The sequence below is a fragment of the Homalodisca vitripennis genome, unplaced genomic scaffold, assembly GCF_021130785.1.
Source record: "Homalodisca vitripennis isolate AUS2020 unplaced genomic scaffold, UT_GWSS_2.1 ScUCBcl_737;HRSCAF=3383, whole genome shotgun sequence".
In the NCBI taxonomy this organism is placed as follows: domain Eukaryota; kingdom Metazoa; phylum Arthropoda; class Insecta; order Hemiptera; family Cicadellidae; genus Homalodisca; species Homalodisca vitripennis.
In genome coordinates, this window is record NW_025776885.1 from 28,275 (window position 1) to 42,411 (window position 14,137).

Below are 14,137 nucleotides of genomic sequence, written 5' to 3' on the forward strand. Positions count from 1 at the left end.
TCTATCTGTTTAAAAACCGATGATAACGAACTTGGGATTGAAGATATTTCTATAAATATTTGTGATATCGAACGAATAAGTTGTTCCGGAAATACCTTTTTGCTCAATACATTGCCAATCTAGAAAATTAAACATAATGTTTTGAGATTTTGTAATTTCATCAATCAACTGAATTTTACTCGTGGTTTTGTAATAAATCATCGGAACTCTAATGAAAAAACTCGTTAATTGTAATTTTGCCATCAACAGGCATAAAATTTCCAGTTGCAGTCTTCAGAATCACATCATCGTCTTCAGCTCTTATGAAACTAATGTAAAATCCACCTTTATAGATTGGAAAATTTACATTTTCAAAAAATCCTAAGCCGAAATGTGCTAAATCACCGACCGCTTCAAATTGTCCAAATTTAAAAGTTGATTCAAAACTGTTTGAAAATACATCACTTTTGGAATAACAAATAGTTCCTTTAATTGTGCTTAATTGGCCACAGTTTTCGACTTCTTCTATCAATTTATTGTGTTTTCTTACTTCAATCTTAGAAAATAAAAACGGTATAAAATTATCGATTAATCTAACATTATCAGTTCCAAGATATGCTTGACCATCTTGTTTTGTTAAAGTTCCAGAAATATAAAACTGGAAGTTAGACGAGCAAAAGTTATCTCCAAAATCAATATTAAACTCAGTTCTTTTATTCGGTTCATTCAAATGTTGTTTACTAATTGGATAGAAATTTTTAAACTCCGCCCTTTCAATATCACTAGCATATTTTTCTGTAGTCCGCCATTTAATAAGAGAAAATTTAAACATCATGTATAAGAAAGATATCATTTTTTCATCGATCTAATGTACGTTTTTATAAGAAAAGATATAAATTTTAGTAAAATAATTAAAAAGATTAGAGTCATTTTTAATGATCTACTTCGTCATATTCAGGATTCTCTTCCTTAAATTTTGCGATCTCGGTCACATATTTCAATAAAATTTGCACAGGATAGTAACCGCTATCTATAATATTGTTCCAATCAACTGTATCTTTATTTTCATCCAAAAATTTTATACTCAAGTGTTGATAGAGACAAAGAACAGACATATGATCTTTTAATTGATAATGTATATTTTCTTGAATGAACTCTGGGGACAGATTTTGATATTTAGCAATGTTATACCAATTCAATTTGTTTACGTATAATCTCATCATATCTTCGGATAATTCATATTTTTGAGAAATATCATCCCAATGTTCTTTTTTCAAATCTCTTTCGTGTTGCATTATAAAAAGATCGAAAGCACTGTAATGTCCCGCCATCTCTATTTATTAAGAAAAAATTTCAAGTTTTTATAAATTGGCTCTTTTTAGCGTTACATTCAGCACATTTTCCAGAAATTCTTTTAACTCCATTGATATTTGCGTAATATTTTATATCATTTGTTGCAGTTTTTGCCTTACACCTCACACAATATATGAGCGCCATTTATAAAGGAGAAATTTTGTCATCATAGCCGCCTAATCCATTAAATCTGATGTCGATGGCTCTAAAACTTATAACAACATCTTCTTTAAATTTATTAAAGTTTTCTTCTAATTTTTGAAATTTGACAGCATAAGAATCATTGTATTCAACAAATTTATGACCAATATTCTCAAAAGTTTTCGTAGCATCTAAACTAAACTTATCAAAAGACTCTTTAAATTTAGTAAGTTTTTCATTAATTTCACCAACATCGTCTACTGATCTTTTACTTCTTTCATCAAGTTTTTCATAGACTTCTGTTGTAAAATCTTTAACATGCTGTTTATGATTCTCATAATTTTGTTTTAGTTCATTAAACATTTTAATAGGATCTTCTAATTGAATCATTACAACAACATCAAATGGATTAATTCCTTTACTAACACCGCTAATTCTTTTTCCTTTAAAATCTAAGGCATTTTTAACATTCGGATCATGTAAATCAACAATATCGATGTTTTCTGATAATTTTAGAGGTTTTAAAATTTGTTCTTTAACAACAACATCATGTTTGTCAATACCAGGTCGAACACCGACAATTCTTTTTTATTAGCCAAACTAACATAATTCTTTTCAACTTTGATCGCTTCAGTAATTTTATCAGCTTTTTCGATATGAGACATTAAATTGGTAAATATTTTTTTTGCACCATCTTCAAATTCTTTTTCCAATGTTTTTATTTTATCAGCAACTTCATTTGAACTCATGAAATTTGCAAGTTTGTTATCATATTCTGCTTTAAAATCTTCAATCTCGACAGCAAACATATCTGAATCTGGAAGGGTTTGTAATAAATTTTCTAACTTGTTATCAAACTCATTTCTCAAACTATCAAAATTCAAACTATTATCTACATTTTGAATAATTTGTGTTCCAAATACGTCAAAAATATTTTGTGAATCCATATTTATTAAGCAATAATTTGTTAACAACTTCTTTAAAATCTTTACCATTACTCAGTTCATTCAAAACAAAAACACATAAATGACCACAAATTGGGGGATCTTTATAGTCTTGAATCTGAGAATCATTGTAGTAGACGCTTGATTTTTTCAAATATTTAATCAATTCTATAGGTGGTTTGTCCTCAATTCTTCCATACGAATCAAAATAACATGCATTCTTATCATTTTTATAATAACAAATCCAATGCGTTCCACTTCCCATAATCGAGTCTAAATTCACAATTCCACATTCAAATTTCTTAACTTTTTCAGGTAATGTATCTCTCATGAAGATTCCTCTAAAATGTTTAATATTTTTGCAGATTTCTTCCAATTCCCCGAATGTTAAAGGTTTAAATTTTTTTTTCAATGTTTGATTTCACGTAATTCAAAGTTTTTTCATCTAATCCAGATCCTGTAACATCTTCCAACTCTTTATCTAACCAATTTAAAATGTTTCGAACAATAGGAATCACATCCTTTTTAACGATTGGAGCAGCTTTACGAACATAAGGAACAACATTTTTAACAACTGGAATATTTTCTCCAAAATCTAATAAATCTTTCAAAAGTCCACCATTTTTGAGTTCTTTCAACTGATTATAAGAAAATTCTATTCTGGTTCCTTTATTGTTTTTCTTATGTTTTTCGAGTTTATTGTATTGTCTATTTGTTAAAAATATCTTATCTTCGCCATTTTTTAGTTGATCTATTTTAAATTGAATACTAACGGGTATTTTCTTCTTAAAAGCGGATTTTATTTTTTCTTTCTGATTTTTGCTGAAGTTTACGTTCACCTCCATTTATATAGTTAAAATTTCAAGTTCTCTTCGATTCCCATTCCTAGTTTTCTCTTCAAAAACATTGCTCCAGCTGTTGGAAGCGCAACAAATCTTTCACCTAAACTAGCATCTTTTGATAAAAATCTATCCATTGCCTTATCTTGCAAAACTTTATCTGCGATATGTCTGGAATTTGTGTCTCTATGTTTTGCATAAAAAATATCGTGTTCCATAGCAGCTTGATCTAATTTATTTATACCAGGATCTCCTCTTTTTAGTCTTTTTTTCGAGTTTTGTGCCAGGCCCCAGATACTGATAAGTTGGTACGTGTAATTCAAAAGGTAAATTGTTGATAAAATCATTCAAAAGTCCACTACCCTCAATCATAGATGAACTTATTGCCGGCAAAACTCGTTTTAAATATTTAATTCCATCAGGTTTTTCAATCATTTCATCAAGTTTGTTCGAAATAAAATCTTTAATCGCTTTCTTTTCGTTCAAAAAATTGTTGTTTCCAGCCTTTTCTTGAGCATAAATATAATTAATAATTCCATCGAGTTTTGTCAAATCGTCGATATATCTGTATTCAATCTTATTATCACTGTATTTTCTCACACCTGATCCTTCGATTCGTTTTTCCCAAATTGGTTTAATCAAATTGAGATATTTTTTACCTTTACTTGACTTTGGTTTCTTAGTTGATGGATCATTATTTTTGTAAATTGAATCAGATTTCCATAAAATTTCAGTATACTTTTTCAAGTCTTCTTCAGAATATAAACCGTCTTTTGGAACATCAGTGCCTGTTAATAATCTCCATAAACCTTGAGTTCCTTCATATGTTTTTTCATTAATAATGATATCATTATGCTCAAAATTCACGGGCAAATTTCCAATCATAAAACTTTTCTTTTTTCTGTCCCAATACAAACCAAATTTATCATCCTTTGCTCTAGGAAGAAATTTTTTACCAATTTCACCAATTATTATATCCGTTGTTCCAGGACTTATTGGTTCAACTATGGTAGAGTCTTCAATGATTCGAGGTCTAAATGGTGTTGAAGATGGTAATTTTGGCAATTCAAACTCAGATTCTGGTATCGAAATATCAGCAAATTGTCGTACAACTGGAACCAAATTCATCAAATTTTGATTATCGCTTAAAACATTTTCAATTTTGCCCTCAACATTTTTTATTGCAGAAGTTACAGGTTGATTAATTTTTTGAATAAGTTCTTGTTCTTCTTCATCCATTCGAATCTGTTCTTTAAATTCTTTGATTAATTTCTTTTCGATTTGATCAAGTTTTTTTGCTTCTTCTGAAGTTACGTTCGCCATTTATTTAGGAAAATTTTGAAACGTGGAACGTAAAAACGTGAACGTGGAACGTAAAAACGTGAACGTGGAACGTAAAAACGTGAACGTGGAACGTGAAACGTAAACGTGAAACATGAACGTGAAACATGAACGTGAAACATGAACGTGAAACATGAACGTGAAACGTAAACACGAACGTAAAACATGAACGTGAAACGTGAAACACGAACGTGAAACACGAACGTGAAACATGAACGTGAAACGTGAAACACGAACGTGAAACACGAACGTGAAACATGAACGTGAAACATGAACGTGAACGTGGAACGTGAACGTGGAACGTAAAAACGAGAACACGAAACGTAAACGTGAACGTAAAAACATGAAAACAACTAGATTATCACACGTTTATATTAGAAAATTTATTCAGATATTTACCACTTTTAGGCTTCAAAGTTAGATTAATAGTTAAAAATCCGTAGTCTTCCTTCCAAATTTTATCACATAACTCAATAAAGTGGTTAAAACTCATATCAGATCCCACATAATTGTTGTAAATTTTTCTCGAATAGTGATCATCTTGCTTAAAAATACACAACATATTCAGGTTATTTCTTATAACTTGTTTATCAACCTTTGAAAAGCATTGGGAAAGATAGATACAAGATATGTTTTTGTGACGAGACATTACGAAATATTCCTTAATAACGTCCTGATTTTCCAAAATACAATCATCAAAAACGATTAACGAATTGGGTTTACATTCGCTTAACGGAACTATGTCCTCAGAAGCATTATAAAAATGTGATATTTTTTTGTTTTAAGTTTTTCTCAATATTTTCAAATCTTTCTTGTAATTTTTTATAGGCGTCTTGTTCTAAAGATTTACTAAAGACGTACAAATTGGAATAAGGAATCAACCTATTGTAGATGAAATTCAATAATAAAGTTGTTTTTCCACATCCACTTGAACCAACAATTAACAATCTGATTGGTTGATCTTTCTTATTTTCTTCAAACGTTTGAAGTTTTATCTGATCTTTTTGCTTTAAAAATTTCTCCATTTAAATAGAAGATTTTCATCTTGAAGCAACGCTTGCGAAAATGAAGCTGTTCAAGTTGACTTCAGAAAGCTCTAAATTAGTTTTAAACTTGGAACATCCTATACACTTAGAGGAAGAATCAAATTATTTTATCGGTTTAAGCGGTTTTTATTCTGACAATTTTGTAATAAATATTAGTGAAAGTTCTCCTTATTGTATAGGATTTTGTGAGAAGAACATAACAAAATATTATGGTTTAAAACAAAGGATATTATACTTTCGATCAAATTAAAAATTCCCTTAAAAATTATCTGAAAACATTCAAACAATCAGATAAATCTTTAAACTTTGACGAAAACAAGTTTGAAATGCAAAAAAATTATCTCTCTAATAAAATTCAAATAAAATCACCAGTAAGAATAATGTTTTCAGCAATTATTGTAGATTTATTAGGGTTTGTTCAAGAAACTATTGAGCCAAATCAGGTATATTTAGGAAATAAAACGCCAAAATTTAGACCGTTTGATGTAATTGAAGTACATTGTAATCTCGTTGAACCTAGTTTTGAAAATCATACCGAACACTTACACAAAGAATCTGAAATTTTGTACACATTTTTCCCAAATGTTGCTTATGGATCAAAAATCAGTGAAAAACCGAATGAAATCGATTATATTCCAATTAGAAAAAATATGAAAAGAATTCAAAAAATCGTCTTAACTGTTCAAGACTCTGAGGGAAATTTATTAAATAATGAGAGTAAAACAACAATATATTTAAGATTGAAAAAGGATTAAAATGGACCCCAAAATATAAAAAAAGCTTCGAAAACATACATTCTGAAGGTAGGGGTGATTCGCCCCCGCCTTCAAACTTTCAAAAAAACACTGTTTTCATTAATGAATCTGGGCTTTATTCTCAAAATAAAAATTACTAGTTAAATTTCTTTTCTATCTAAATGGAGACAGTTGTAGATCCAATAAATAATCAACTTATATTCAATAATAAAGACATTGTAACGATTGTAGACGAAATCAATGTAATCTGGTTTAAGGCTAAAGATGTTTGTGAAATATTAGGTTATGAAAAAACAAAAAACGCAATTAAATTAAATGTTGATGATGATGACAAAATTCAATATTTTTTACTTAAAAAACAAGGGGCTATTCGAATGGCCCCTTAACAATCTTCATCCTGACACTGTTTTTATCAATGAATCTGGACTTTATTCTTTAATTTTGAGATCACATAAAAAAGAGGCAAAAATCTTCAAAAATTGGGTTACAAAAGAAGTTTTGCCAAGTATTCGTAAATTTGGTGAGTACAAACTTGAAAACAAGATTAAATATTTAGAGGACGAAGTTAAACACTTGCAAATTAAAGATGAAATAAAAAACGGAAATAATCGCAAAACAAAGTGTAAAAATTGACTTAATGAAAACCAGACCTTGTTTGTAAAGATTTTGCTAAGAAAAAACACCATGTTTTTGTATTAATTAAGAAGAATCACATGTGGGAATATCCTTATTACGTTATCAGAGCTCAAAAGAGAGAAATACCGAAAAGATTGAAAGAACTTGAAATTGATTACCCAGAAATGGAAATTTTATTAAGACAAGGAGATCCAAATAGTATAAATCTCTACAACCAAATGAAAGAATCTTTGAATATTTTATACAACGGAAATCATTTTACTACAAATATGGCAGAATCTCGACTGATTTATAGAATATCTAAATTACACGATGAAAATGTTAATAAATTTTATTAAACTCTCGAATTATGATATTTTGTTTGTAAATGTTTTTGAAGATAAGGTAACCATTGAATGATTCGTCCACACTCGCAAAGAGTCGGTTTCTTTTGACTTTCTCGTTTAATTCTTCTAGCACAATCTCTACAAAAAGCCTTCTTGTTATCTTTACTATAATGCCAATCGTAAAATTTGGAAATATCCTTAATTTCTTTACAAACGCAACATTTTTTCTCTTCTAACGTTAATTTTTCTAATTTATCGTATAATTCTCTTGCATATTTTTTATGACAATCCTTACAATAATAGTATAATCCATCTTTGGTATTCTTATTTTTATGAAAAGCTTCAAAATCTTTAAATTCTTTGCACCTTGAACATTTCTTTTGAGCCTCCATTTATATAGAAAAAATCTTTGACTTTCTCAATTCATATTCATAAAACTTTCCGGTTATTTCTTCATTATTTAAATCTTTTATACTATAAGTTACAGGATCTGTGTTATTAATTTGATAAATCACAAAGATTTCTCTTGACCAATTGTTCTTATATTTGTTCGAAAATGTTTGTTTTTTACTAACAATTCTTACATGATCATCGACTTTAAATTTAGTTTTCGTGTGAATTTCAGGTGGAACATACTCGAAAACTGTCTCTAATAACTCCTTTTCGGCATCCTTATCTACGTCTTTAGGCTTCATTTTGATTGTGCTGTGAACAGTATCGTTATATTTCTTTACGATTTCTTGAAGAATATCGATCCATTTAAAGTTTTTATTAATCTCAAAAATTACTTTCATTCGCTCATTTTGAGTTCTGTTATATCTCTCTACAATACTTGATTTCTCTTCGTTTTCAGTATGATAAATCTTAATGTTGTATTTCCTCAAAACATCGTTAAATTCTTTATTTTTAAACTCTAAACCCTTATCTGTATGAAGTAGGTTAGGAGGTTTGTGATTGATCCTTATAGCATCTTTTACTATATCTTCGAAAGCTTTTGAAACATCCTTGCCGTTTTTTCTTTTGATAGCTCTTGACCAAGCATATTTTGAGAAAGTATCAATAACATTTAACATATACTTGAATCCATCATTTTGATCCGAATAGTTAGACATTATAACTAAATCTGCTGCCCATAAATCGTCAATTCCTAAAGTTATAATTTTTCTCTTTTTAAACTTTTTTCGTACTGGTGCATGAATTTCTCTAGCTTCAATCTCGATTTCTTCCTTATTCTTAGATTCTTTCTTTACTTGTTTTTCATTTGGATTCTTTATAAATTTACTCTTATTTGTCTTACATTTTGAACATTTTGCTGCAATTCTATACAATCCGTTTTGAGTTTGAACGATTTTAGAATCTATATTTTTCGTTTTTTTTCTTGCATTTGTGGCAGTGAATCAAATCATCTTCCATTTACATGTCAAAGTTTCCAAGTTTATTTAACTCATCTAATATATCAGATTTTGCTTCATTTTTATAGCCATAAGGTACTGTATCGATCTTATTTTCTAGGACAATTCTCTTATCATCTTTAGCGTTCAGTGCTAACTTGTTTATAGTGATGGTATACAATTCATGTTTATAGCTTTTTATTACAGTCATCTCCCTAAATTCTTCTTTATCTTCGAACAAACATCTCTTCAAGTTTTCGATATTTATTGTTTTATTTACAACGCTTCTCTTAATTCCTTTACACCTAACTGGATTTTTGTCTAGATATTTGTACGAGTACATCTTTGATCTTAAACCACAAAGTTCTTCTAAAACTTCGCTATTTAGTTCGTCTTTGAATTTTCCTATGACTTTCTTATTTTTAGTAGTGAAACATTCATGATCTTTTGGATAATCACTTGTATCAAAGTCATCTATATTTTCTTTAATAATTTTAAAAGGATCTCGTTTCAATTCTAGAAAATAACTGTCTGTATCCATGTAACACAGATTCAAATCTGGATCAAACCTCTTTAATTTATCGTAATAAAACTCGTACATTAGCAATTTTGAGAGGTCGAGAACTGAAAATCCTATGTAAATCGGTTTGTTAAATTTAACCTTTTGTTTGTACATGTGACTCGCTATACAGTTGTCGTCAAAGATGTTAAAGCATTTGAAATTTGTTTTCTTAGCTTGTTTCATTGAAAATTCTTCATTTCCTAGTCTAATATCACATCTATTTCGCACATTTTCCATACTTTTTCCAAAAACAGAGTTGTTCATTAACTTGTAAAAGTCCTTTTCAAAGTCGCTTGTAGCTTTGGTTCTCATGTTTGTGTTAAAATCAATGTATTCTTTCATAAAAGGCTTCTGATCGAATGCGATAACTCTATTCACATGTTTTAACACCATTCCTTGTTCCAGATAGAATTTCAAATTTCTCGAATGAACAACGTATTCAGTTTTATCCAGTAGAGTTGTGCAAAGTTTGTTGTTATAATGTTCTGGAGCAAGAGGTAAATCTTTGTGATGTTCATGCAAATTTGTTGGATATTCAAGATCAACTTCTAAAATATATCCATAATCTTCGTCGCCAGTGAGTTCCAAAATTGTTTCTTTCCATTCTGCTGTTGTATACGTTTTAGGATCCATCCACTTGATTTCGTTATATGGTAAATTTTGCATAAGTCCATACCCATAAAGGTTGTTTGCATCGACGTACAACAAATAGTTTTCGGGCTTTGTCTTATCAAAATCTTTTAAATATTTGTTATTTGCTTTCACATATCGTTTAATACACTGAGAAATGCCTCCGCGAATACCTTTTTCGATCATCAAATACATATTATAATCACTAATTAATTGTAATTCTATCTTCGTTAATTTTAACATAGCATCCCATGCAAGACTGGGAGCTGTTAGATAGTGTGCTGGATCAAGTTTATAGCAATTCAAACAAATATTCCTAAAATTTTCAAAGATATCAGCGAGCAATAGAACATCTAGAATGTTATAGAGATCGGAGTAATTTCCTAGATTTTTTACTTTTAATTTGTTCCATACATTTAAGTAGTGTTGAAAATCTTTCTCAGATATGCTCTCGTCTGTCAAAAGTGAATAGAAATCTTGAATTCTCAATTCTTCTGTGTAATCAAGTTTTTCAATACTGTCGATAAATTCATAGGGAAATATTCCTTTTCCAGATAGAATTTTAAAGATTTCTTCTTCGTCATTTGGTTGTCTATCTAGAATTGCGTTCAGACCATCTTGTATAAAATGATTTGTATGTTTGAAATCATCTTTTTTGAGGTTTTTAGCTAACTTTTCTATAGACGATGCCATAAATCTGAACGTATCTACGAAAGAAAACTTGATGAACTTTCTTGGTTTATCATCTTCAAACTCATACCCATATCCAGAATTTACAGAATAATTTATATATTTTTCGTCTGTGTTTGCAATCAAATCAACGTTTCCATATTGTTTCGCCAATTCTTTTATGTACAAATGAGTATCGTAGTTACTCATATTGTGACAGAAAACTGGAATATTTTGAGGAAACTTGAGATTCAAGTTACAAGATAAATGAGCTGAACCTCTAAATTTACCTGTTAAATGACAATGATCTCGTACTTTTTTTCTTGTTTGATTATCAAAACCCTTACATTCACAAATATGACAAAGACTAGAATTTTGGTACGCTAATTCTTCTTCTTCGGTCAATTTCATAGGTTTTTTGTTCTTAGAATTATACTTTTTAGCTATGTATTTTGATATTTTATTGAGCTCTTCAAACAATTTTGCAGGAACATTTGGCAAATCTTCTTCATTTTTTGCTCTATAACATATAGGTTTGTACATGCGATTTGTCACATTTGACACTAAATATAGAGTAAAACCATAAGGAATGTGCTTCTGAATCTTGGTTGTAGTCGACTTTTGCGGATTGTTTTTGCATGTGAGAATCTTCTCTAATATGCTTTCAAAATCCATATAAATAACGTAAGGATGAGAAAATTTCTTTTGATAATTAATAAATGTTGTTGTTTGACCTGGAAACGGCATAATTGGCTTACAAACTTCGTGATTTTTACAAATTTCTAAATGGTCTGTTAAATCTCCAGATTTGTAGAAATGGCTTAAACATCTTCTGCATAGAAATTTTTTATTTTTACACTTAGATAACTGAGAGAAAACGAGCTTATTTAAATCTGTTATCAAAACATAATGAGATTTGTCATCTTGTTTAAAATACAATAAATCGATTTCTAACTCGGCATCATAAATTTCTGAAATTTTGTAACGGAACAATATTGAGTTTTTCATCAAAACTATAGACATTTACAGACATTTTCGGATAATTATACTTTGCTTTACTGCTTCGTTTTTCAAATAATTGTATATCTTTTAAGGACATTGGATACTCGAAACCTGAAAATATCTCGTCATTTACAAATTTCTCGTATTGCTTTGCTCTGTCAGCATTCTTTTCAGGTTTTTCAATAGCGCATCGGATAGAATAAACAAAACAGAAATCATCTTTATTTTTGATATTTACACAAGCTTTCTTATCTTTGATTTTCTTTGGCAAATCGATATATGATCCTGCGTTCATTATTTCGTGTTTATTAAGGCTCAAAACTAGTTGTTTGCAGCTTTTAAATGTCCATCCAGAACCCTTATTTGGATGATTTGTCTGTTCTCGATGTGTTAATTTATTAAATTGCTTAGTAATAAAGTCGTTTACATCAAAGATCTCGTCTGCTTTTATAGTAAAGTACATTGGACAAGTTTGTGTTTCACCGTTCACTAAAGTTCGTTCGTATTCGCATTCTAAAGAGAGATATCCTTTACTATTTTTCACAGTTTCTTGAAATTTTTCGATTAAACTTTTAATTTCTGGGCGCAAAATAGAAAGATATTTGTAAATTGACATGAAATTGTCGTTCAAATTTGTTAAAATGTATTGCTTAAATAGACCATGTATTGAGGATAAAACTTCTACATCAATGATATTTTCAGGTTTCTCATTAAGAGTTTTGTCAATTTCTTCGATCATTTCAGACTTAGTTTTATCGTTTGTTTCAATGGACAATTTCTCAGCGATTGATTGAATTTTTTTCATCTTTAAATAGATTGAGATCTTTTTTACTTTCCTTAAAATTTTTCTTTAGTTCACGCAATTTTTCTATATTGTACATCTTCTCGTGACCATCGATTTGATTCTCTTTAGCCCAAGTCCTCAAATAATTTAGTTCTTTATTATAAATTTCTTTGTTCTTCAAATGATTTTTCGACTTATAATGTCGGGTAAAATGATGTTCGAAAACATCTTTTTTGCAGTACGGGCAGGATATATTTTTCCTCTCCATTTAAATAGGGAAAATTTGAATCTGCCAAGTTTTACTTTTTAGTAAAATATCTTTTTATTAAGCTGAAAAATAGCAATAATTCAGTAGATTTCTAAGGATTTTTATCAAAATTTGATAAAAATCAGCACAATTTATGGTTGAACAGCCTTTGATTCTTCTATTTAAAGAAGAAAAATTTGTTTAACTAACACTTTGAAAAGTACAGATTTTTACTAAAATTTGATACAAATCACAATTTATGGTTAAACAGCCTTTGATTCTTCTATTTATATAGAAAAATTTTTATTTAGAGATTTTTTAAATTTCAATTTTGTAGTGATTTTTCGAGAAATATCGTTCACATTATCAACTTTAAAGCTAAAAATTCGCATTAATTAGAGAAATTCAGTAGATTTTCAGGATTTTTCAAAAAAACTCTAGTATATATGCACCTTAAGAGCTGTGGTTTTGACCCTAAAAACACGTTTTTAGGGTAAAAACCCCGGTTTTTTGTGTATTTTGGAAGTATAGTGTTGATTTTTCACCTTAAAAGTGTAGAAGTATTAATTTTTTTCTATGTAAATGGCACTGTTACAAGAGTTGAATAAGGTTGGTGATTTAACATTCAAAGAATACAAGAAATTAATAGAATTAGAAGAAAATAAGAAATACAAAATTGTGAATTTGGAGAAAATGAAAGATAAATTCGGGTTTACAATAATTGCCGAGTTGGAAGATTGTAAAGTACACTTGCCAAACAGATTTTTGACTGTTTTGGATGAAAAAAAGATTAAAGAATTGAACAAAAATGAAAAATTACACTTGGTTGTTACTGGAAAGAAGACTATTAAAGATAAAGACTGTGTTACAATTAACTTCGTGGAATAAAGATTTCGAAGATTTCTGGATTTTTTCATTAAAACAGCTTAGAAATTAGAAGCCTACAATGAACAGTAAAACAGCTATAGATTCGGTTAATTTTTCATTCGTGAGTTACAGATTAGTTTATTGTCCTTTAAACAGTATTTTACGTTGATTTTCTGACTGTCCCAAAAGTGAGCTAGAACCCTCACATTCATATCTACTGATATATATATATATATATATATATATATATATATATATATATATATATATATATATATATATATGTGTGTGTGTGTAATATATAATAATCCTTGTATAAAAAATACAAAACACGTCTGCATGAAAGGCTTCACGTTACTTACGATGTGTTAATACGACATATATTAGAATATCATATGGTTGTATCTAGTTCAGTTTGCTTTATAATTAATTTTGTCTGGCGTTTTCTTGTTCATAGTTACCAAACGTATAAAGTTTTGCTAACGCTCAGCCAATAATGGTCTAAAATATTATAATACCACTGACCTTCATATTACCATACTACGTTTAGTCTGTAATATTTCCAAGGTAAAGGTGAAATTTAAAATCATTTGGTGTTACAATAGCTACTGTTTTACATTTCTTT